The 21,793-nt window shown below is 49.1% G+C and overlaps 1 long non-coding RNA gene across 1 annotated transcript in view; it reads left to right on the top strand.

Annotated features, from left to right (window-relative positions):
- Positions 1–21,793, top strand: part of LOC105963630 (uncharacterized) — a 63,194-nt gene that overhangs the window by 14,445 nt on the left and 26,956 nt on the right. The gene's annotated exons all lie outside the window — the stretch shown is intronic.

Below are 21,793 nucleotides of genomic sequence, written 5' to 3'. Positions count from 1 at the left end.
ATTTTCCGACCCGAAAAAAATAATAAAAAATACGAGCGCGTAGGAAATTGAATTTGGCACGGTGGTTGTCGGGGCCGTTTTCTCAGATTTCGAGAATTGCTCCGAAAACGTCTGGAGCGACTAGTTTTTGCCCAAGGTTGCTAGCACCTTGGGCAGAGTCGCCAGCACCTTGGCAGGGCCGGTGCCGAAAGTCCGAAAATTTTCCGACCCGAAAAAAATAATAAAAAATACGAGCGCGTAGGAAATTGAATTTGGCACGGTGGTTGTCGGGGCCGTTTGGTCAGATTTCGAGAATTGCTCCGAAAACGTCGGGAGCGACTAGTTTTTGCCCAAGGTTGCTAGCACCTTGGGCAGAGTCGCCAGCACCTTGGCTGGGCCGGTGCCGAAAGTCCGAAAATTTTCCGACCCGAAAAAAATAATAAAAAATACGAGCGCGTAGGAAATTGAATTTGGCACGGTGGTTGTCGGGGCCGTTTTCTCAGATTCCGAGAATTGCTCCGAAAACGTCGGGAGCGACTAGTTTTTGCCCAAGGTTGCTAGCACCTTGGGCAGAGTCGCCAGCACCTTGGCTGGGCCGGTGCCGAAAGTCCGAAAATTTTCCGACCCGAAAAAAATAATAAAAAATACGAGGGCGTAGGAAATTGAATTTGGCACGGTGGTTGTCGGGGCCGTTTTCTCAGATTTCGAGAATTGCTCCGAAAACGTCGGGAGCGACTAGTTTTTGCCCAAGGTTGCTAGCACCTTGGGCAGAGTCGCCAGCACCTTGGCTGGGCCGGTGCCGAAAGTCCGAAAATTTTCCGACCCGAAAAAAATAATAAAAAATACGAGCGCGTAGGAAATTGAATTTGGCACGGTGGTTGTCGGGGCCGTTTGGTCAGATTTCGAGAATTGCTCCGAAAACGTCGGGAGCGACTAGTTTTTGCCCAAGGTTGCTAGCACCTTGGGCAGAGTCGCCAGCACCTTGGCTGGGCCGGTGCCGAAAGTCCGAAAATTTTCCGACCCCAAAAAAATAATAAAAAATACGAGCGCGTAGGAAATTGAATTTGGCACGGTGGTTGTCGAGGCCGTTTTCTCAGATTTCGAGAATTGCTCCGAAAACGCTGGGAGCGACTAGTTTTTGCCCAAGGTTGCTAGCACCTTGGGCAGAGTCGCCAGCACCTTGGCTGGGCCGGTGCCGAAAGTCCGAAAATTTTCCGACCCGAAAAAAATAATAAAAAATACGAGCGCGTAGGAAATTGAATTTGGCACGGTGGTTGTCGGGGCCGTTTTCTCAGATTTCAAGAATTGCTCCGAAAACGTCGGGAGCGACTAGTTTTTGCCCAAGGTTGCTAGCACCTTGGGCAGAGTCGCCAGCACCTTGGCTGGGCCGGTGCCGAAAGTCCGAAAATTTTCCGACCCGAAAAAAATAATAAAAAATACGAGCGCGTAGGAAATTGAATTTGGCACGGTGGTTGTCGGGGCCGTTTTCTCAGATTTCGAGAATTGCTCCGAAAACGTCGGGAGCGACTAGTTTTTGCCCAAGGTTGCTAGCACCTTGGGCAGAGTCGCCAGCACCTTGGCTGGGCCGGTGCCGAAAGTCCGAAAATTTTCCGACCCGAAAAAAATAATAAAAAATACGAGCGCGTAGGAAATTGAATTTGGCACGGTGGTTGTCGGGGCCGTTTTCTCAGATTTCGAGAATTGCTCCGAAAACGTCGGGAGCGACTAGTTTTTGCCCAAGGTTGCTAGCACCTTGGGCAGAGTCGCCAGCACCTTGGCTGGGCCGGTGCCGAAAGTCCGAAAATTTTCCGACCCGAAAAAAATAATAAAAAATACGAGGGCGTTAGAAATTGAATTTGGCACGGTGGTTGTCGGGGCCGTTTTCTCAGATTTCGAGAATTGCTCCGAAAACGTCGGGAGCGACTAGTTTTTGCCCAAGGTTGCTAGCACCTTGGGCAGAGTCGCCAGCACCTTGGCTGGGCCGGTGCCGAAAGTCCGAAAATTTTCCGACCCGAAAAAAATAATAAAAAATACGAGCGCGTAGGAAATTGAATTTGGCACGGTGGTTGTCGGGGCCGTTTGGTCAGATTTCGAGAATTGCTCCGAAAACGTCTGGAGCGACTAGTTTTTGCCCAAGGTTGCTAGCACCTTGGGCAGAGTCGCCAGCACCTTGGCTGGGCCGGTGCCGAAAGTCCGAAAATTTTCCGACCCGAAAAAAATAATAAAAAATACGAGCGCGTAGGAAATTGAATTTGGCACGGTGGTTGTCGGGGCCGTTTGGTCAGATTTCGAGAATTGCTCCGAAAACGTCGGGAGCGACTAGTTTTTGCCCAAGGTTGCTAGCACCTTGGGCAGAGTCGCCAGCACCTTGGCTGGGCCGGTGCCGAAAGTCCGAAAATTTTCCGACCCGAAAAAAATAATAAAAAATACGAGCGCGTAGGAAATTGAATTTGGCACGGTGGTTGTCGGGCCGTTTTCTCAGATTTCGAGAATTGCTCCGAAAACGTCGGGAGCGACTAGTTTTTGCCCAAGGTTGCTAGCACCTTGGGCAGAGTCGCCAGCACCTTGGCTGGGCCGGTGCCGAAAGTCCGAAAATTTTCCGACCCGAAAAAAATAATAAAAAATACGAGCGCGTAGGAAATTGAATTTGGCACGGTGGTTGTCGGGGCCGTTTGGTCAGATTTCGAGAATTGCTCCGAAAACGTCTGGAGCGACTAGTTTTTGCCCAAGGTTGCTAGCACCTTGGGCAGAGTCGCCAGCACCTTGGCTGGGCCGGTGCCGAAAGTCCGAAAATTTTCCGACCCGAAAAAAATAATAAAAAATACGAGCGCGTAGGAAATTGAATTTGGCACGGTGGTTGTCGGGGCCGTTTGGTCAGATTTCGAGAATTGCTCCGAAAACGTCGGGAGCGACTAGTTTTTGCCCAAGGTTGCTAGCACCTTGGGCAGAGTCGCCAGCACCTTGGCTGGGCCGGTGCCGAAAGTCCGAAAATTTTCCGACCCGAAAAAAATAATAAAAAATACGAGCGCGTAGGAAATTGAATTTGGCACGGTGGTTGTCGGGCCGTTTTCTCAGATTTCGAGAATTGCTCCGAAAACGTCGGGAGCGACTAGTTTTTGCCCAAGGTTGCTAGCACCTTGGGCAGAGTCGCCAGCACCTTGGCTGGGCCGGTGCCGAAAGTCCGAAAATTTTCCGACCCGAAAAAAATAATAAAAAATACGAGCGCGTAGGAAATTGAATTTGGCACGGTGGTTGTCGGGGCCGTTTGGTCAGATTTCGAGAATTGCTCCGAAAACGTCTGGAGCGACTAGTTTTTGCCCAAGGTTGCTAGCACCTTGGGCAGAGTCGCCAGCACCTTGGCTGGGCCGGTGCCGAAAGTCCGAAAATTTTCCGACCCCAAAAAAATAATAAAAAATACGAGCGCGTAGGAAATTGAATTTGGCACGGTGGTTGTCGAGGCCGTTTTCTCAGATTCCGAGAATTGCTCCGAAAACGCTGGGAGCGACTAGTTTTTGCCCAAGGTTGCTAGCACCTTGGGCAGAGTCGCCAGCACCTTGACTGGGCCGGTGCCGAAAGTCCGAAAATTTTCCGACCCGAAAAAAATAATAAAAAATACGAGCGCGTAGGAAATTGAATTTGGCACGGTGGTTGTCGGGGCCGTTTTCTCAGATTTCAAGAATTGCTCCGAAAACGTCGGGAGCGACTAGTTTTTGCCCAAGGTTGCTAGCACCTTGGGCAGAGTCGCCAGCACCTTGGCTGGGCCGGTGCCGAAAGTCCGAAAATTTTCCGACCCGAAAAAAATAATAAAAAATACGAGCGCGTAGGAAATTGAATTTGGCACGGTGGTTGTCGGGGCCGTTTTCTCAGATTTCGAGAATTGCTCCGAAAACGTCGGGAGCGACTAGTTTTTGCCCAAGGTTGCTAGCACCTTGGGCAGAGTCGCCAGCACCTTGGCTGGGCCGGTGCCGAAAGTCCGAAAATTTTCCGACCCGAAAAAAATAATAAAAAATACGAGCGCGTAGGAAATTGAATTTGGCACGGTGGTTGTCGGGGCCGTTTGGTCAGATTTCGAGAATTGCTCCGAAAACGTCTGGAGCGACTAGTTTTTGCCCAAGGTTGCTAGCACCTTGGGCAGAGTCGCCAGCACCTTGGCTGGGCCGGTGCCGAAAGTCCGAAAATTTTCCGACCCGAAAAAAATAATAAAAAATACGAGCGCGTAGGAAATTGAATTTGGCACCGTGGTTGTCGGGGCCGTTTGGTCAGATTTCGAGAATTGCTCCGAAAACGTCGGGAGCGACTAGTTTTTGCCCAAGGTTGCTAGGAACTTGGGCAGAGTCGCCAGCACCTTGGCTGGGCCGGTGCCGAAAGTCCGAAAATTTTCCGACCCGAAAAAAATAATAAAAAATACGAGGGCGTTAGAAATTGAATTTGGCACGGTGGTTGTCGGGGCCGTTTTCTCAGATTTCGAGAATTGCTCCGAAAACGCTGGGAGCGACTAGTTTTTGCCCAAGGTTGCTAGCACCTTGGGCAGAGTCGCCAGCACCTTGACTGGGCCGGTGCCGAAAGTCCGAAAATTTTCCGACCCGAAAAAAATAATAAAAAATACGAGCGCGTAGGAAATTGAATTTGGCACGGTGGTTGTCGGGGCCGTTTTCTCAGATTCCGGGAATTGCTCCGAAAACGTCGGGAGCGACTAGTTTTTGCCCAAGGTTGCTAGCACCTTGGGCAGAGTCGCCAGCACCTTGGCTGGGCCGGTGCCGAAAGTCCGAAAATTTTCCGACCCGAAAAAAATAATAAAAAATACGAGGGCGTTAGAAATTGAATTTGGCACGGTGGTTGTCGGGGCCGTTTTCTCAGATTTCGAGAATTGCTCCGAAAACGTCGGGAGCGACTAGTTTTTGCCCAAGGTTGCTAGCACCTTGGGCAGAGTCGCCAGCACCTTGGCTGGGCCGGTGCCGAAAGTCCGAAAATTTTCCGACCCCAAAAAAATAATAAAAAATACGAGCGCGTAGGAAATTGAATTTGGCACGGTGGTTGTCGAGGCCGTTTTCTCAGATTCCGAGAATTGCTCCGAAAACGCTGGGAGCGACTAGTTTTTGCCCAAGGTTGCTAGCACCTTGGGCAGAGTCGCCAGCACCTTGACTGGGCCGGTGCCGAAAGTCCGAAAATTTTCCGACCCGAAAAAAATAATAAAAAATACGAGCGCGTAGGAAATTGAATTTGGCACGGTGGTTGTCGGGGCCGTTTTCTCAGATTTCAAGAATTGCTCCGAAAACGTCGGGAGCGACTAGTTTTTGCCCAAGGTTGCTAGCACCTTGGGCAGAGTCGCCAGCACCTTGGCTGGGCCGGTGCCGAAAGTCCGAAAATTTTCCGACCCGAAAAAAATAATAAAAAATACGAGCGCGTAGGAAATTGAATTTGGCACGGTGGTTGTCGGGGCCGTTTTCTCAGATTTCGAGAATTGCTCCGAAAACGTCGGGAGCGACTAGTTTTTGCCCAAGGTTGCTAGCACCTTGGGCAGAGTCGCCAGCACCTTGGCTGGGCCGGTGCCGAAAGTCCGAAAATTTTCCGACCCGAAAAAAATAATAAAAAATACGAGCGCGTAGGAAATTGAATTTGGCACGGTGGTTGTCGGGGCCGTTTGGTCAGATTTCGAGAATTGCTCCGAAAACGTCTGGAGCGACTAGTTTTTGCCCAAGGTTGCTAGCACCTTGGGCAGAGTCGCCAGCACCTTGGCTGGGCCGGTGCCGAAAGTCCGAAAATTTTCCGACCCGAAAAAAATAATAAAAAATACGAGCGCGTAGGAAATTGAATTTGGCACCGTGGTTGTCGGGGCCGTTTGGTCAGATTTCGAGAATTGCTCCGAAAACGTCGGGAGCGACTAGTTTTTGCCCAAGGTTGCTAGGAACTTGGGCAGAGTCGCCAGCACCTTGGCTGGGCCGGTGCCGAAAGTCCGAAAATTTTCCGACCCGAAAAAAATAATAAAAAATACGAGGGCGTTAGAAATTGAATTTGGCACGGTGGTTGTCGGGGCCGTTTTCTCAGATTTCGAGAATTGCTCCGAAAACGTCGGGAGCGACTAGTTTTTGCCCAAGGTTGCTAGCACCTTGGGCAGAGTCGCCAGCACCTTGGCTGGGCCGGTGCCGAAAGTCCGAAAATTTTCCGACCCGAAAAAAATAATAAAAAATACGAGCGCGTAGGAAATTGAATTTGGCACGGTGGTTGTCGGGGCCGTTTGGTCAGATTTCGAGAATTGCTCCGAAAACGTCGGGAGCGACTAGTGTTTGCCCAAGGTTGCTAGCACCTTGGGCAGAGTCGCCAGCACCTTGGCTGGGCCGGTGCCGAAAGTCCGAAAATTTTCCGACCCCAAAAAAATAATAAAAAATACGAGCGCGTAGGAAATTGAATTTGGCACGGTGGTTGTCGAGGCCGTTTTCTCAGATTCCGAGAATTGCTCCGAAAACGCTGGGAGCGACTAGTTTTTGCCCAAGGTTGCTAGCACCTTGGGCAGAGTCGCCAGCACCTTGACTGGGCCGGTGCCGAAAGTCCGAAAATTTTCCGACCCGAAAAAAATAATAAAAAATACGAGCGCGTAGGAAATTGAATTTGGCACGGTGGTTGTCGGGGCCGTTTTCTCAGATTTCAAGAATTGCTCCGAAAACGTCGGGAGCGACTAGTTTTTGCCCAAGGTTGCTAGCACCTTGGGCAGAGTCGCCAGCACCTTGGCTGGGCCGGTGCCGAAAGTCCGAAAATTTTCCGACCCGAAAAAAATAATAAAAAATACGAGCGCGTAGGAAATTGAATTTGGCACGGTGGTTGTCGGGGCCGTTTTCTCAGATTTCGAGAATTGCTCCGAAAACGTCGGGAGCGACTAGTTTTTGCCCAAGGTTGCTAGCACCTTGGGCAGAGTCGCCAGCACCTTGGCTGGGCCGGTGCCGAAAGTCCGAAAATTTTCCGACCCGAAAAAAATAATAAAAAATACGAGCGCGTAGGAAATTGAATTTGGCACGGTGGTTGTCGGGGCCGTTTGGTCAGATTTCGAGAATTGCTCCGAAAACGTCTGGAGCGACTAGTTTTTGCCCAAGGTTGCTAGCACCTTGGGCAGAGTCGCCAGCACCTTGGCTGGGCCGGTGCCGAAAGTCCGAAAATTTTCCGACCCGAAAAAAATAATAAAAAATACGAGCGCGTAGGAAATTGAATTTGGCACCGTGGTTGTCGGGGCCGTTTGGTCAGATTTCGAGAATTGCTCCGAAAACGTCGGGAGCGACTAGTTTTTGCCCAAGGTTGCTAGGAACTTGGGCAGAGTCGCCAGCACCTTGGCTGGGCCGGTGCCGAAAGTCCGAAAATTTTCCGACCCCAAAAAAATAATAAAAAATACGAGCGCGTAGGAAATTGAATTTGGCACGGTGGTTGTCGGGGCCGTTTTCTCAGATTCCGAGAATTGCTCCGAAAACGCTGGGAGCGACTAGTTTTTGCCCAAGGTTGCTAGCACCTTGGGCAGAGTCGCCAGCACCTTGACTGGGCCGGTGCCGAAAGTCCGAAAATTTTCCGACCCGAAAAAAATAATAAAAAATACGAGCGCGTAGGAAATTGAATTTGGCACGGTGGTTGTCGGGGCCGTTTTCTCAGATTTCAAGAATTGCTCCGAAAACGTCGGGAGCGACTAGTTTTTGCCCAAGGTTGCTAGCACCTTGGGCAGAGTCGCCAGCACCTTGACTGGGCCGGTGCCGAAAGTCCGAAAATTTTCCGACCCGAAAAAAACAATAAAAAATACGAGCGCGTAGGAAATTGAATTTGGCACGGTGGTTGTCGGGGCCGTTTTCTCAGATTCCGAGAATTGCTCCGAAAACGTCGGGAGCGACTAGTTTTTGCCCAAGGTTGCTAGCACCTTGGGCAGAGTCGCCAGCACCTTGGCTGGGCCGGTGCCGAAAGTCCGAAAATTTTCCGACCCGAAAAAAATAATAAAAAATACGAGCGCGTAGGAAATTGAATTTGGCACGGTGGTTGTCGGGGCCGTTTTCTCAGATTCCGAGAATTGCTCCGAAAACGTCGGGAGCGACTAGTTTTTGCCCAAGGTTGCTAGCACCTTGGGCAGAGTCGCCAGCACCTTGGCTGGGCCGGTGCCGAAAGTCCGAAAATTTTCCGACCCGAAAAAAATAATAAAAAATACGAGCGCGTAGGAAATTGAATTTGGCACGGTGGTTGTCGGGGCCCTTTTCTCAGATTTCGAGAATTGCTCCGAAAACGTCGGGAGCGACTAGTTTTTGCCCAAGGTTGCTAGCACCTTGGGCAGAGTCGCCAGCACCTTGGCTGGGCCGGTGCCGAAAGTCCGAAAATTTTCCGACCCGAAAAAAATAATAAAAAATACGAGTGCGTAGGAAATTGAATTTGGCACGGTGGTTGTCGGGGCCGTTTTCTCAGATTCCGAGAATTGCTCCGAAAACGTCGGGAGCGACTAGTTTTTGCCCAAGGTTGCTAGCACCTTGGGCAGAGTCGCCAGCACCTTGGCTGGGCCGGTGCCGAAAGTCCGAAAATTTTCCGACCCGAAAAAAATAATAAAAAGTACGAGCGCGTAGGAAATTGAATTTGGCACGGTGGTTGTCGGGGCCGTTTTCTCAGATTCCGAGAATTGCTCCGAAAATGTCGGGAGCGACTAGTTTTTGCCCAAGGTTGCTAGCACCTTGGGCAGAGTCGCCAGCACCTTGGCTGGGCCGGTGCCGAAAGTCCGAAAATTTTCCGACCGGAAAAAAATAATAAAAAATACGAGCGCGTAGGAAATTGAATTTGGCACGGTGGTTGTCGGGGCCCTTTTCTCGGATTCCGAGAATTGCTCCGAAAACGTCGGGAGCGACTAGTTTTTGCCCAAGGTTGCTAGCACCTTGGGCAGAGTCGCCAGCACCTTGGCTGGGCCGGTGCCGAAAGTCCGAAAATTTTCCGACCCGAAAAAAATAATAAAAAATACGAGCGCGTAGGAAATTGAATTTGGCACGGTGGTTGTCGGGGCCGTTTTCTCAGATTTCGAGAATTGCTCCGAAAACGTCGGGAGCGACTAGTTTTTGCCCAAGGTTGCTAGCACCTTGGGCAGAGTCGCCAGCACCTTGGCTGGGCCGGTGCCGAAAGTCCGAAAATTTTCCGACCCGAAAAAAATAATAAAAAATACGAGGGCGTTAGAAATTGAATTTGGCACGGTGGTTGTCGGGGCCGTTTTCTCAGATTTCGAGAATTACTCCGAAAACGTCGGGAGCGACTAGTTTTTGCCCAAGGTTGCTAGCACCTTGGGCAGAGTCGCCAGCACCTTGGCTGGGCCGGTGCCGAAAGTCCGAAAATTTTCCGACCCGAAAAAAATAATAAAAAATACGAGCGCGTAGGAAATTGAATTTGGCACGGTGGTTGTCGGGGCCGTTTTCTCAGATTCCGAGAATTGCTCCGAAAACGTCTGGAGCGACTAGTTTTTGCCCAAGGTTGCTAGCACCTTGGGCAGAGTCGCCAGCACACCGGCTGGGCCGGTGCCGAAAGTCCGAAAATTTTCCGACCCGAAAAAAATAATAAAAAATACGAGCGCGTAGGAAATTGAATTTGGCACGGTGGTTGTCGGGGCCGTTTGGTCAGATTTCGAGAATTGCTCCGAAAACGTCGGGAGCGACTAGTTTTTGCCCAAGGTTGCTAGCACCTTGGGCAGAGTCGCCAGCACCTTGGCTGGGCCGGTGCCGAAAGTCCGAAAATTTTCCGACCCGAAAAAAATAATAAAAAATACGAGCGCGTAGGAAATTGAATTTGGCACGGTGGTTGTCGGGGCCGTTTTCTCAGATTTCGAGAATTGCTCCGAAAACGTCGGGAGCGACTAGTTTTTGCCCAAGGTTGCTAGCACCTTGGGCAGAGTCGCCAGCACCTTGGCTGGGCCGGTGCCGAAAGTCCGAAAATTTTCCGACCCGAAAAAAATAATAAAAAATACGAGCGCGTAGGAAATTGAATTTGGCACGGTGGTTGTCGGGGCCGTTTGGTCAGATTTCGAGAATTGCTCCGAAAACGTCTGGAGCGACTAGTTTTTGCCCAAGGTTGCTAGCACCTTGGGCAGAGTCGCCAGCACCTTGGCAGGGCCGGTGCCGAAAGTCCGAAAATTTTCCGACCCGAAAAAAATAATAAAAAATACGAGCGCGTAGGAAATTGAATTTGGCACGGTGGTTGTCGGGGCCGTTTGGTCAGATTTCGAGAATTGCTCCGAAAACGTCGGGAGCGACTAGTTTTTGCCCAAGGTTGCTAGCACCTTGGGCAGAGTCGCCAGCACCTTGGCTGGGCCGGTGCCGAAAGTCCGAAAATTTTCCGACCCGAAAAAAATAATAAAAAATACGAGCGCGTAGGAAATTGAATTTGGCACGGTGGTTGTCGGGGCCGTTTTCTCAGATTCCGAGAATTGCTCCGAAAACGTCGGGAGCGACTAGTTTTTGCCCAAGGTTGCTAGCACCTTGGGCAGAGTCGCCAGCACCTTGGCTGGGCCGGTGCCGAAAGTCCGAAAATTTTCCGACCCGAAAAAAATAATAAAAAATACGAGCGCGTAGGAAATTGAATTTGGCACGGTGGTTGTCGGGGCCGTTTTCTCAGATTCCGAGAATTGCTCCGAAAACGTCGGGAGCGACTAGTTTTTGCCCAAGGTTGCTAGCACCTTGGGCAGAGTCGCCAGCACCTTGGCTGGGCCGGTGCCGAAAGTCCGAAAATTTTCCGACCCGAAAAAAATAATAAAAAATACGAGCGCGTAGGAAATTGAATTTGGCACGGTGGTTGTCGGGGCCCTTTTCTCAGATTTCGAGAATTGCTCCGAAAACGTCGGGAGCGACTAGTTTTTGCCCAAGGTTGCTAGCACCTTGGGCAGAGTCGCCAGCACCTTGGCTGGGCCGGTGCCGAAAGTCCGAAAATTTTCCGACCCGAAAAAAATAATAAAAAATACGAGCGCGTAGGAAATTGAATTTGGCACGGTGGTTGTCGGGGCCGTTTTCTCAGATTCCGAGAATTGCTCCGAAAACGTCGGGAGCGACTAGTTTTTGCCCAAGGTTGCTAGCACCTTGGGCAGAGTCGCCAGCACCTTGGCTGGGCCGGTGCCGAAAGTCCGAAAATTTTCCGACCCGAAAAAAATAATAAAAAATACGAGCGCGTAGGAAATTGAATTTGGCACGGTGGTTGTCGGGGCCGTTTTCTCAGATTCCGAGAATTGCTCCGAAAACGTCGGGAGCGACTAGTTTTTGCCCAAGGTTGCTAGCACCTTGGGCAGAGTCGCCAGCACCTTGGCTGGGCCGGTGCCGAAAGTCCGAAAATTTTCCGACCCGAAAAAAATAATAAAAAATACGAGCGCGTAGGAAATTGAATTTGGCACGGTGGTTGTCGGGGCCCTTTTCTCGGATTCCGAGAATTGCTCCGAAAACGTCGGGAGCGACTAGTTTTTGCCCAAGGTTGCTAGCACCTTGGGCAGAGTCGCCAGCACCTTGGCTGGGCCGGTGCCGAAAGTCCGAAAATTTTCCGACCCGAAAAAAATAATAAAAAATACGAGCGCGTAGGAAATTGAATTTGGCACGGTGGTTGTCGGGGCCGTTTTCTCAGATTTCGAGAATTGCTCCGAAAACGTCGGGAGCGACTAGTTTTTGCCCAAGGTTGCTAGCACCTTGGGCAGAGTCGCCAGCACCTTGGCTGGGCCGGTGCCGAAAGTCCGAAAATTTTCCGACCCGAAAAAAATAATAAAAAATACGAGGGCGTTAGAAATTGAATTTGGCACGGTGGTTGTCGGGGCCGTTTTCTCAGATTTCGAGAATTGCTCCGAAAACGTCGGGAGCGACTAGTTTTTGCCCAAGGTTGCTAGCACCTTGGGCAGAGTCGCCAGCACCTTGGCTGGGCCGGTGCCGAAAGTCCGAAAATTTTCCGACCCGAAAAAAATAATAAAAAATACGAGCGCGTAGGAAATTGAATTTGGCACGGTGGTTGTCGGGGCCCTTTTCTCAGATTCCGAGAATTGCTCCGAAAACGTCGGGAGCGACTAGTTTTTGCCCAAGGTTGCTAGCACCTTGGGCAGAGTCGCCAGCACCTTGGATGGGCCGGTGCCGAAAGTCCGAAAATTTTCCGACCCGAAAAAAATAATAAAAAATACGAGCGCGTAGGAAATTGAATTGGGCACGGTGGTTGTCGGGGCCGTTTTCTCAGATTTCGAGAATTGCTCCGAAAACGTCGGGAGCGACTAGTTTTTGCCCAAGGTTGCTAGCACCTTGGGCAGAGTCGCCAGCACCTTGGCTGGGCCGGTGCCGAAAGTCCGAAAATTTTCCGACCCGAAAAAAATAATAAAAAATACGAGGGCGTTAGAAATTGAATTTGGCACGGTGGTTGTCGGGGCCGTTTTCTCAGATTTCGAGAATTGCTCCGAAAACGTCGGGAGCGACTAGTTTTTGCCCAAGGTTGCTAGCACCTTGGGCAGAGTCGCCAGCACCTTGGCTGGGCCGGTGCCGAAAGTCCGAAAATTTTCCGACCCGAAAAAAATAATAAAAAATACGAGCGCGTAGGAAATTGAATTTGGCACGGTGGTTGTCGGGGCCGTTTTCTCAGATTCCGAGAATTGCTCCGAAAACGTCGGGAGCGACTAGTTTTTGCCCAAGGTTGCTAGCACCTTGGGCAGAGTCGCCAGCACCTTGGCTGGGCCGGTGCCGAAAGTCCGAAAATTTTCCGACCCGAAATAAATAATAAAAAATACGAGCGCGTAGGAAATTGAATTTGGCACGGTGGTTGTCGGGGCCGTTTTCTCAGATTTCGAGAATTGCTCCGAAAACGTCGGGAGCGACTAGTTTTTGCCCAAGGTTGCTAGCACCTTGGGCAGAGTCGCCAGCACCTTGGCTGGGCCGGTGCCGAAAGTCCGAAAATTTTCCGACCCGAAAAAAATAATAAAAAATACGAGGGCGTTAGAAATTTAATTTGGCACGGTGGTTGTCGGGGCCGTTTTCTCAGATTTCGAGAATTGCTCCGAAAACGTCGTGAGCGACTAGTTTTTGCCCAAGGTTGCTAGCACCTTGGGCAGAGTCGCCAGCACCTTGGCTGGGCCGGTGCCGAAAGTCCGAAAATTTTCCGACCCGAAAAAAATAATAAAAAATACGAGGACGTAGGAAATTGAATTTGATACGGTGGTTGTCGGGGCCGTTTTCTCAGATTTCGAGAATTGCTCCGAAAACGTCGGGAGCGACTAGTTTGGGCAAGGCATGTTGTTAGGGAACAATAAGTCGATGAACAATGATAAATGTTTTCAACGTATCTTTTGCTACGAAGATGATATCGTCACGTTCACTTGTGGGGGGGGGGGGGGGGGGGTATGATTCCACGGAGAATGGTTATGTTTTTCGGTGTAGTAACGAGCTTTGGTGTTTTTTTTCACTATTTTAACGAATATATTAGTTAAAATAATGAATAAATAGAAATTAAATATTAAAAGTACCCGAATAATATAAATAATAATTACTATTTCGTAAAAGAACTATCCACAGTACCTTTCCACTCTTCAAACCTCATGCCCGAATTAATATTCTCTAATTATTATCTATTTTTTGAATTAAAATAATAAAAAAATGTAATTAAAAATCATAAAAATAAAATAAAAATTTCATAAATTCATGTAACTTCAGCAGGAGCCAAATGGGATAATTTTCGTGATTTTTCGAATATATTTTGATATTTTTCTCTATTTATTATCTATTTTACTGTATTTCTTGAATTAAAATAATAAAAAAATATAAATAAAAACCAGAAAAATAAAATAAAATTTCAAGAACTCTTGAATAATCAACAGGAACTAATTGGCATAACTTTCGTGATTTTTAAAATATATTTCGATATTTTTCTCTATTTATTATCTATTTTATTGTATTTTTTTGAATTAAAATAATAAAAAATATAATTACAAACCAGAAAAATAAAAAAAAAATTCAACAATTATTGTAATATCAACAGGAACTATTTGGCATAATTTTCGTGATTTTTAAAATGTATATTGATATTTTTCTCTATTTATTTGGTAATTAAAAATATTTTCGAATTAAAAAATTAAATAAAAATAATTACAAGTCGGAAAAATAAAATTCCAGTTTCTACGGGTAGATAATAATATAATTAATGTTAGAAAAAAATTTGGTTAAAAAATAAGTTGAATAAGATATAAAATATTGAGAAATAAAAAAGTTGCTTCCCTCGGCATTTTCAATGTCTAGTGGTCATTTGGCTGATTTTGTCCATTTCACTACTATAGGGGGGGAGGTGTCCAAGGAGGGTGCTAGGCCAAGGTGCTAGCAACTTTGCCCAAGGTGCTAGCAACTTGGGCAAAGTTGCTAGCAACTTTGGCAAAAGAGGGCCTGCCGCGCCCCCCTGCGGCAGGAATGGTGGGCCAGTGGTGGCGGGCGGGCGGCACCACCACCCAACGGCGGCGGCGCTCCGGCGGCGGCGGCGGCGCTCCGGCGGCGGCGGCGGCGCTCCGGCGGCGCTCCGGCGGCGGCGGCGGCGCTCCGGCGGCGCTCCGGCGGCGGCGGCGGCGGTCGGTCGGAAAAAAAAAATTTTTTTTTTTTTTTTTTTTTTTTTTCCAGTCCCTTTCGGAAGAGGCCCGATAAAGAAAGATGCCGGATAAAGAAAGATGCCCGAATTAAGAAAGATGCCGAATAAAGAAGGTTGCTTGTCGCAAATAAAGAAGTTGGCTTGTCGGTAATCAAGATGAGGCCGGTGCGGTGCTTCGGCGAAGCCCGGCAACATGCATTCTTACGGGTTGGTATGGTATGATAATTTGTGCTCCTCGGACCATCATTGGGTGGAGTTCGGTCGAAGTCAGCCCCCAATAGGCGATTGGAGTGTCAAACGGCTGTGTTGCGTTGTGGGATGGCTCTCATCCGAAAATGGTGTGGTTAGTACGAGTTATGCTTCGAACCCCACTCTGTCGAGGAAGTGAGTTGTCCTTCGGGCAATGCTGTTGGTTTGCGCGTTGCCTATTGGGAAAGGTTGTCTCGCTCGTTTCTCTACTCCGGTGATGCATGATGGGCATGATTATTTGTGGCTCTCGAGCGAATCGGTGCTAGTAGGTGATGGGAATATAGGCGATGCGTTGCTATACGGCTGTCGGTGCTTCGTGGGATGGCTCTCATTCGAAAATGGTGTGGGTAGTACGAGTTATGCTTCGAACCCTGCTCTGTCGAGAAAGTGAGTTGTCCTTCGGGCAGCGGCTGTTGGTTGGCATGGTTGCCTGAATGTTGCGGTGCTCATTGGAAGTTTCGCTCGAGCCACTACTCAAGGTTGGATATTCACGAATGCATGTTGTCGGTGCCCGTTGGAATGTTTCGCTCGGACTCACTCGGTGATGGAATGTTCCTCGGAATAAGACCACATAAGTGGGTGGTGGTGCAAATAAGACCACATAAGTGGGTGGCGGTGCAAATAAGACCGCACAAGTGGGTGGTGGTGCAAATAAGTGGGTGGTGGTGAACACCGCAAAGAACAAGTGGGCTTGCATCGTGCTCGACGGGGCATATGCTCGGGTGGGCTTGTTGTTGTTTGTCCAGTGCTGTGCTCTTGCATTGCTTTTGGTCGGACAACGATGCGCCTTCTCGGGCATTGCGTACGGCAGGGCGCGTGAGTGGTGCTTGGTGCGCACGGGCTTGTCGGATCCCTGCTCGGGCAGCGACGGCAACTTGTGGGCGCCTCTTCAATCGTCGGTTCAAGTGTGCCTTGATCGGTGTCGGTTTCCTGTGCTGCGTACCTATCGTGTTGGTATCGTGTCGGTTAAAAGTGCCCCGTTTCGTCTTGCGTTGCATCCTTTTCAAGGTTGCGGCGTGGGATGGACCATGAAGCATCCGTCGTGTTCCACATCCCAGACGTAACTGTCCCCGGGTTGTTGGCGCACGGCGGCACGCTCGATCTCTCGGATGCGGAAAATTGAGTGGGTACGAGGCGTTGGCCCTCTATTTACCCCAAGAAAATGCGTTTCACGCTCTATGCGAACGACGACCGTCGCCGTCGCGATCGAGTCCTTGCGGCTTGCATCGCGCGGTGCCGGTGTCGGTAAGGAATGCTACCTGGTTGATCCTGCCAGTAGTCATATGCTTGTCTCAAAGATTAAGCCATGCATGTGTAAGTATGAACTAATTCAGACTGTGAAACTGCGAATGGCTCATTAAATCAGTTATAGTTTGTTTGATGGTACCTGCTACTCGGATAACCGTAGTAATTCTAGAGCTAATACGTGCAACAAACCCCGACTTCTGGAAGGGATGCATTTATTAGATAAAAGGTCGACACGGGCTCTGCCCGTCGTTGCGATGATTCATGATAACTCGACGGATCGCACGGCCCTCGTGCCGGCGACGCATCATTCAAATTTCTGCCCTATCAACTTTCGATGGTAGGATAGTGGCCTACTGTTACCCCCTTAGTCGGTGATATCGACTATAACTCGAGTGTGGCCGAGTTATAGTTGAAATGGTGCCAAGAGTGCTGGCACAAGGCAAGCTACACATGGGCCAAACGGTGGCCGAGAGTTGGGCAAGTATTGAGGTGCTTGGCCGAGAAATACAAGGCAAGGGTTTCGAGTGATTGGCAAGCATTGAGGTGCTTGGCCGAGAAAGGCATGGCAAGTGTGGGCAAGGCAAGCGGGCTGAATTGCACGCGTGCGGGTGGATTCGATCCTTGGGCGCGCGCGCGCTTCGATTGGGCAAGCCGGGCAGCTAATTAATCCGGGAAGTCAAGGAAGGCAGTTGAGGAGCGGTTGGGATCAGCAAAGGCTTAGAAAACCGCCCCTTTATGTTTAATTAGTGAGCCAAGTGGCTGGCCTGCGTGCCGCCATGTGTCCCTTGGCAGTTTAGTGTGTAAACTGCATTGTAACTTGTATTTATTGGCCCTAGAGTGCACAAATCCGACCCATTCAGATAGAGGGAGCATCTGTTGTGAGGATTCTTTGTGTGCACCAAGGGCTTTCCTTGTATTGTTCGTGAGTGATTCAATAAAGGTTGAGCGTTGCTCGTAAATTGCTTGTGTTGTTCGATTTCCGCTGCATACTTGTGATTGTTGCTGTTCATTTGATACAACGATGGTGCCTTACGTTTGTGTGAAGAATCGTTGAGTGGGCTGACTGATTTAGTGCGTAAATCAGGCCGTACGGTGGGAAAATTTTGATTATAAATTAACCCCTGTAACAGTTGGTATCAGAGCCCGGTTCTCGGGTTCTGAACGGTGTTCTTCGACATGGAAGATTCGGGTTCTTCCTCACTAATGAATCCTACTCGGGCAGCGTTGCTCGATTTGGAAGCGAGATTGCAACGTCTTGAGACTCTTGTTGGGCCGCCCGTTGATCTGAGAGCAGCCCCTATTCTCCAACAACTTGTTGATGGGCAACAAGCATTTGAACGGCTATCAAAATCTATAGCCGGTCTACCGGAATTTGTGGAGACTAGGATGGCAAGTGCTGCAGAAGATCTCGGGTTGCTAAGTGATGCGGTTGAGGCCAAGTTTGACACGGTTTTGACGGATTTGGCTGTGGTGAAGCGGGCGATTCGTGAGGGGACGTCGAGTGCTGTTGAGGGCAGATCGTCGTCGTCCAAAGTACGGGTGCCTGAACCCGCTACGTTTGGTGGTGCACGTAGCGCAAAGGAGTTAGAAAACTTCCTTTGGGACATGGAGAACTATTTCCAGGCAGCAAACGTGTCCGATCAAGAGAAGGTGACCATTACGAGCATGTACTTGTCGGGTGATGCAAAGTTATGGTGGCGAGCACGTCTTTCCGATGATGCTAGTGCCAATCGGGACAAAATTGAAACCTGGGAAACGTTGAAGAAGGAATTGAAAGAACAATTCCTCCCTTGCAACACGAGTTGGTTGGCAAGGGAATCCCTACGTCAATTGAAGCATAAGGGGTCCGTTCGTGAGTACGTGAAGGACTTCAGTTCCTTGATGCTTGACATTAGGGATATGTCGGAGGAGGACAAGATCTTTAACTTCATGGCTGGTTTGCAACCTTGGGCACAATCTGAGTTGCGAAGGCAAGGCGTGAAGGATCTGCCGGGAGCAATTGCCGCTGCAGATCGCCTTGTCGATTACAAGACGGTTGGTGCCAAGGATGTTGAAAAGAAGGAATCCGGCAAGGATAAGGGCAAGGCCAAGAAATCGGGTGGAAAGTTTGGCCGAGATGGAAAGTTCAAGGCCAAGAAGAATTTCGAGAAGCCCACGGGAACGGCCAAACCCGCGGGGCAATTGACCGTTAACAAGGAAAACAAAGGCTGTTTCTTGTGTAACGGTGATCATCGAATGAGGGACTGCCCTAAACGAAGCAAATTAAATGCTTTGATGCTGGAATCGGATGGAGATGGTGAGGACTCTAGGCAAGTCAACCCCATCCAGTTGCTGAGTGCCTTGACGGTCGAGAAGGTACCTAGCAACCCCAAAGGTTTGATGTATGTCGAAACCTTGCTGAACGGGAAGAAAGTGATGGCCATGGTGGATTCGGGTGCAACGCATAACTTTGTTGCCGTTCGAGAGATTGGAAAGCTGGATCTGAATCTCTCACAACATGCGAGTAAAATTAAAGCCGTGAATTCAGAAGCCAAGCCGGTGAGGGGCGTGACCAATGTAGAGTTGTGCATTGGTCCTTGGCGTGGGCAATGTTCATTTACTGCTGTACCACTAGACGATTTTGACGTGATTTTGGGGCAAGAATTTCTGTTGTCGGCCCGTGTTGGTGTCATACCTTTCCTGAGTGGATTGCTGTTCATGGATCCTAGTTGTCCGTGTTTCGTGAAAGGAACGTTTGTGGAGAAGGCCAAAGAGAAGAAATCTGAGGGCTTATTGTCGGCATTGCAATTAAAGGCAGGTCTAAGACATGGCGAGCCAACCTGCCTGGCTGCATTGGTCGAAATCAAGCCGGATGTGTATCAAGAGGTGCCGGATGCCGTTGCTGAATTGTTGGCTGAATTCGAGGATGTGATGCCTCCTGAATTACCGAGAGAGTTGCCGCCTCGGCGAGCCATTGACCATAAGATCGAGTTGGAACCGGGGGCCAGGCCGCCAGCACAAGCACCGTATCGGATGGGTCCTTCGGAGTTGGCTGAGCTCAGAAGGCAGTTGGATGATTTGCTGAGTGCGGGTCTTGTGCAACCTTCCAAAGCTCCTTATGGGTCGCCGGTTCTGTTCCAAAAGAAGCAGGACGGTTCAATGAGGATGTGTGTAGACTATCGGGCATTGAATAAGGTTACTATCAAAAATAAGTATCCTATTCCTAATGCGCTGGATCTTTTCGATAAGTTGGCGAGGGCACGGTTTTACACGAAGATTGATCTTCGGGCTGGATATTGGCAAGTTCGTGTGGCACAAGGGGATGAGGCAAAGACAACTTGTGTGACGAGGTACGGATCATACGAGTTCTTGGTTATGCCTTTCGGCTTAACCAATGCTCCCGCAACTTTCTGCAACCTCATGAATGATGTGTTGTACGAGTTTCTCGATCGTTTTGTGGTGGTATATCTTGATGATATCGTGGTATATTCTGAATCATTGGGCGAGCATGTTGGGCATATGCGGGCTGTATTCTTGAAGTTGAGAGAGTACAAGTTATATGCCAAGAATGAGAAGTGTGATTTCTGCCGGGAAGAAATCTCGTTCCTTGGCCACATTATTAGCCAAGGAAAGATCAAGATGGATATGAAGAAGGTACGGGCTGTGACTGATTGGCCCGCTCCTTCGAAAGTGGCCGAGTTGCGTTCGTTTTTGGGTTTGGCAAACTACTATCGAAGGTTTATCAAAGGGTATTCAAAGATCGTGAATCCTTTGACCGATCTTTTGAAGAAGGATCAGAAGTGGGAATGGACTTCGGATTGTGATGATTCATTTGAGAAGTTGAAGGGTGCTATCTCTTCGGAACCGGTACTGAAGTTGCCTGAGTTCGATAAGCCGTTTGAGTTGCAAACGGATGCTTCTGATCGTGCTATCGGGGGTGTGTTGGTGCAAGACAAGCATCCCGTTGCCTTTGAAAGTAGAAAGCTGAAAGATGCTGAGATGCGGTACAGTACTCATGAGAAGGAAATGACGGCGGTGGTACATTGTTTAGATGCTTGGAAGCATTACTTGTTGGGTACGAAGTTTGTGGTTGTCACCGATAATGTGGCAAACACATACTTCAAGACTCAAAAGAAATTGTCGCCGAAACAAGCAAGATGGCAAGAGTTCTTGGGGGAATTCGATTTCGAGTGGGTACATCGACCGGGAAAGCATAACGACGTGGCCGATGCACTGAGTAGGAAAGTCGTTGAATCCTACGTTAGTGCTCTGACTCGTGTGGAGTCTGATTTTCTTGAAAGGGTTCGAGAGGTAGCCAAGACTGATTTGGTCTACCAAAAGATGGCTGAGCAAGTACGAGCGGGGCAGATTCGAAAATATTGGCTAGAGGATGGGCTGTTGTTTGCTAAGGGTGGCCGTGCTTATGTACCAAGCAGCTCCCTTAGGCGTGAACTATTGCGGGAAACACATGATCCGACGTGGGCCGGTCATCCCGGAATTGACAGAATGTTGGCCCTTCTAGCACGATCGTACTATTGGCCAAAGATGGAGTTTGACGTTGAGGCATACGTCAAGACTTGTTTAGTTTGCCAACTAGACAAGACCGAGAAGAAGAAGGAGGCCGGTCTGTTGCAGCCTCTGCCCATTCCGGAGAGACCTTGGCAATCAGTTTCGATGGACTTTGTGTCGGGATTTCCGAAAGTGAACGGTAACGCTTCTATCTTCGTGATAGTTGACCGTTTCTCGAAGTATGGGATTTTTATTGCTGCACCCATGGCTTGTCCGGCTGAAGTAGCTGCTGAATTATTTTTGAAGAATGTTGTGAAGTATTTTGGTATTCCCGAAGACATTATTAGCGATCGGGATACTCGGTTTACAGGCCGTTTCTGGACCGCGCTATTCAACATGTTGGGGACTGAATTGAAGTTTTCTACGGCAAATCACCCCCAAACGGATGGACAGACGGAGCGAATGAATGCCGTGTTGGAAGATTATCTTCGGCATTATGTTAGCGCGAGTCAGAAGGATTGGGTAGGTTTGCTTGATACAGCCCAATTCTGCTACAATCTTCACAAGTCTTCAGCTACGGGGATGAGTCCGTTTGAGTTGGTGTACGGGCAGCAACCGATGGTGCCACATGAGGTGGCATTGCAGCGAACCGGAGGGAAGTGTCCTGCTGCCTATCGCTTTGCTCGTGCTAGACAAGAATTGCTAGACGAGGCAAAGGATAGCTTGATGAAAGCACAAGCGAGGATGAAGAAATATGCTGATGCTCATCGAAGAGACGTGGAATTTCAGGTTGGTGATCAAGTGTTGCTGAAATTAACGCCTCAAATTTGGAAGAAGATCAGTTCCAAATCAGTGCACCGTGGGTTGGTACCAAAGTATGACGGTCCTTTTGAAGTGGTTTCAAAAGTTGGTCGAGTTGCCTATCGTTTGAAGTTGCCGGACAGATTGAAAGTGCATCCGACGTTTCATGTGAGCTTTTTGAAGAAGTTCAACCAAGATTTGCTCGATGAAAGTCGGAAGCAAACGAAGAGAGCCCCACCAGTGGTCCGAAAGGAATTTGAGAGAGAGATTCAGCAAATTCTAGACCACAAGACCCAAGGTCAAAGCAAGAAGAATCGGCGGACTGAATTTTTAATTCATTGGAAAAATTCAGAGGTGGCCGATGCTACTTGGGAGAAGGCGGTGAACCTGTGGCAGTTCGAAGACGAGTTGGCAAGATATTGGGAAAATCTGAAGCGAGTGAACAGTTCGACGAGGGCGTCGAACA

Source organism: Erythranthe guttata, chromosome 3, assembly GCF_056151865.1.
Source record: "Erythranthe guttata isolate IM_541 chromosome 3, IM_541, whole genome shotgun sequence".
NCBI classification, from domain to species: Eukaryota; Viridiplantae; Streptophyta; class Magnoliopsida; order Lamiales; family Phrymaceae; genus Erythranthe; species Erythranthe guttata.
The sequence above is the reverse complement of the archived record's forward strand: the minus strand, read 5'-3'. Positions and strand labels throughout refer to the sequence as shown.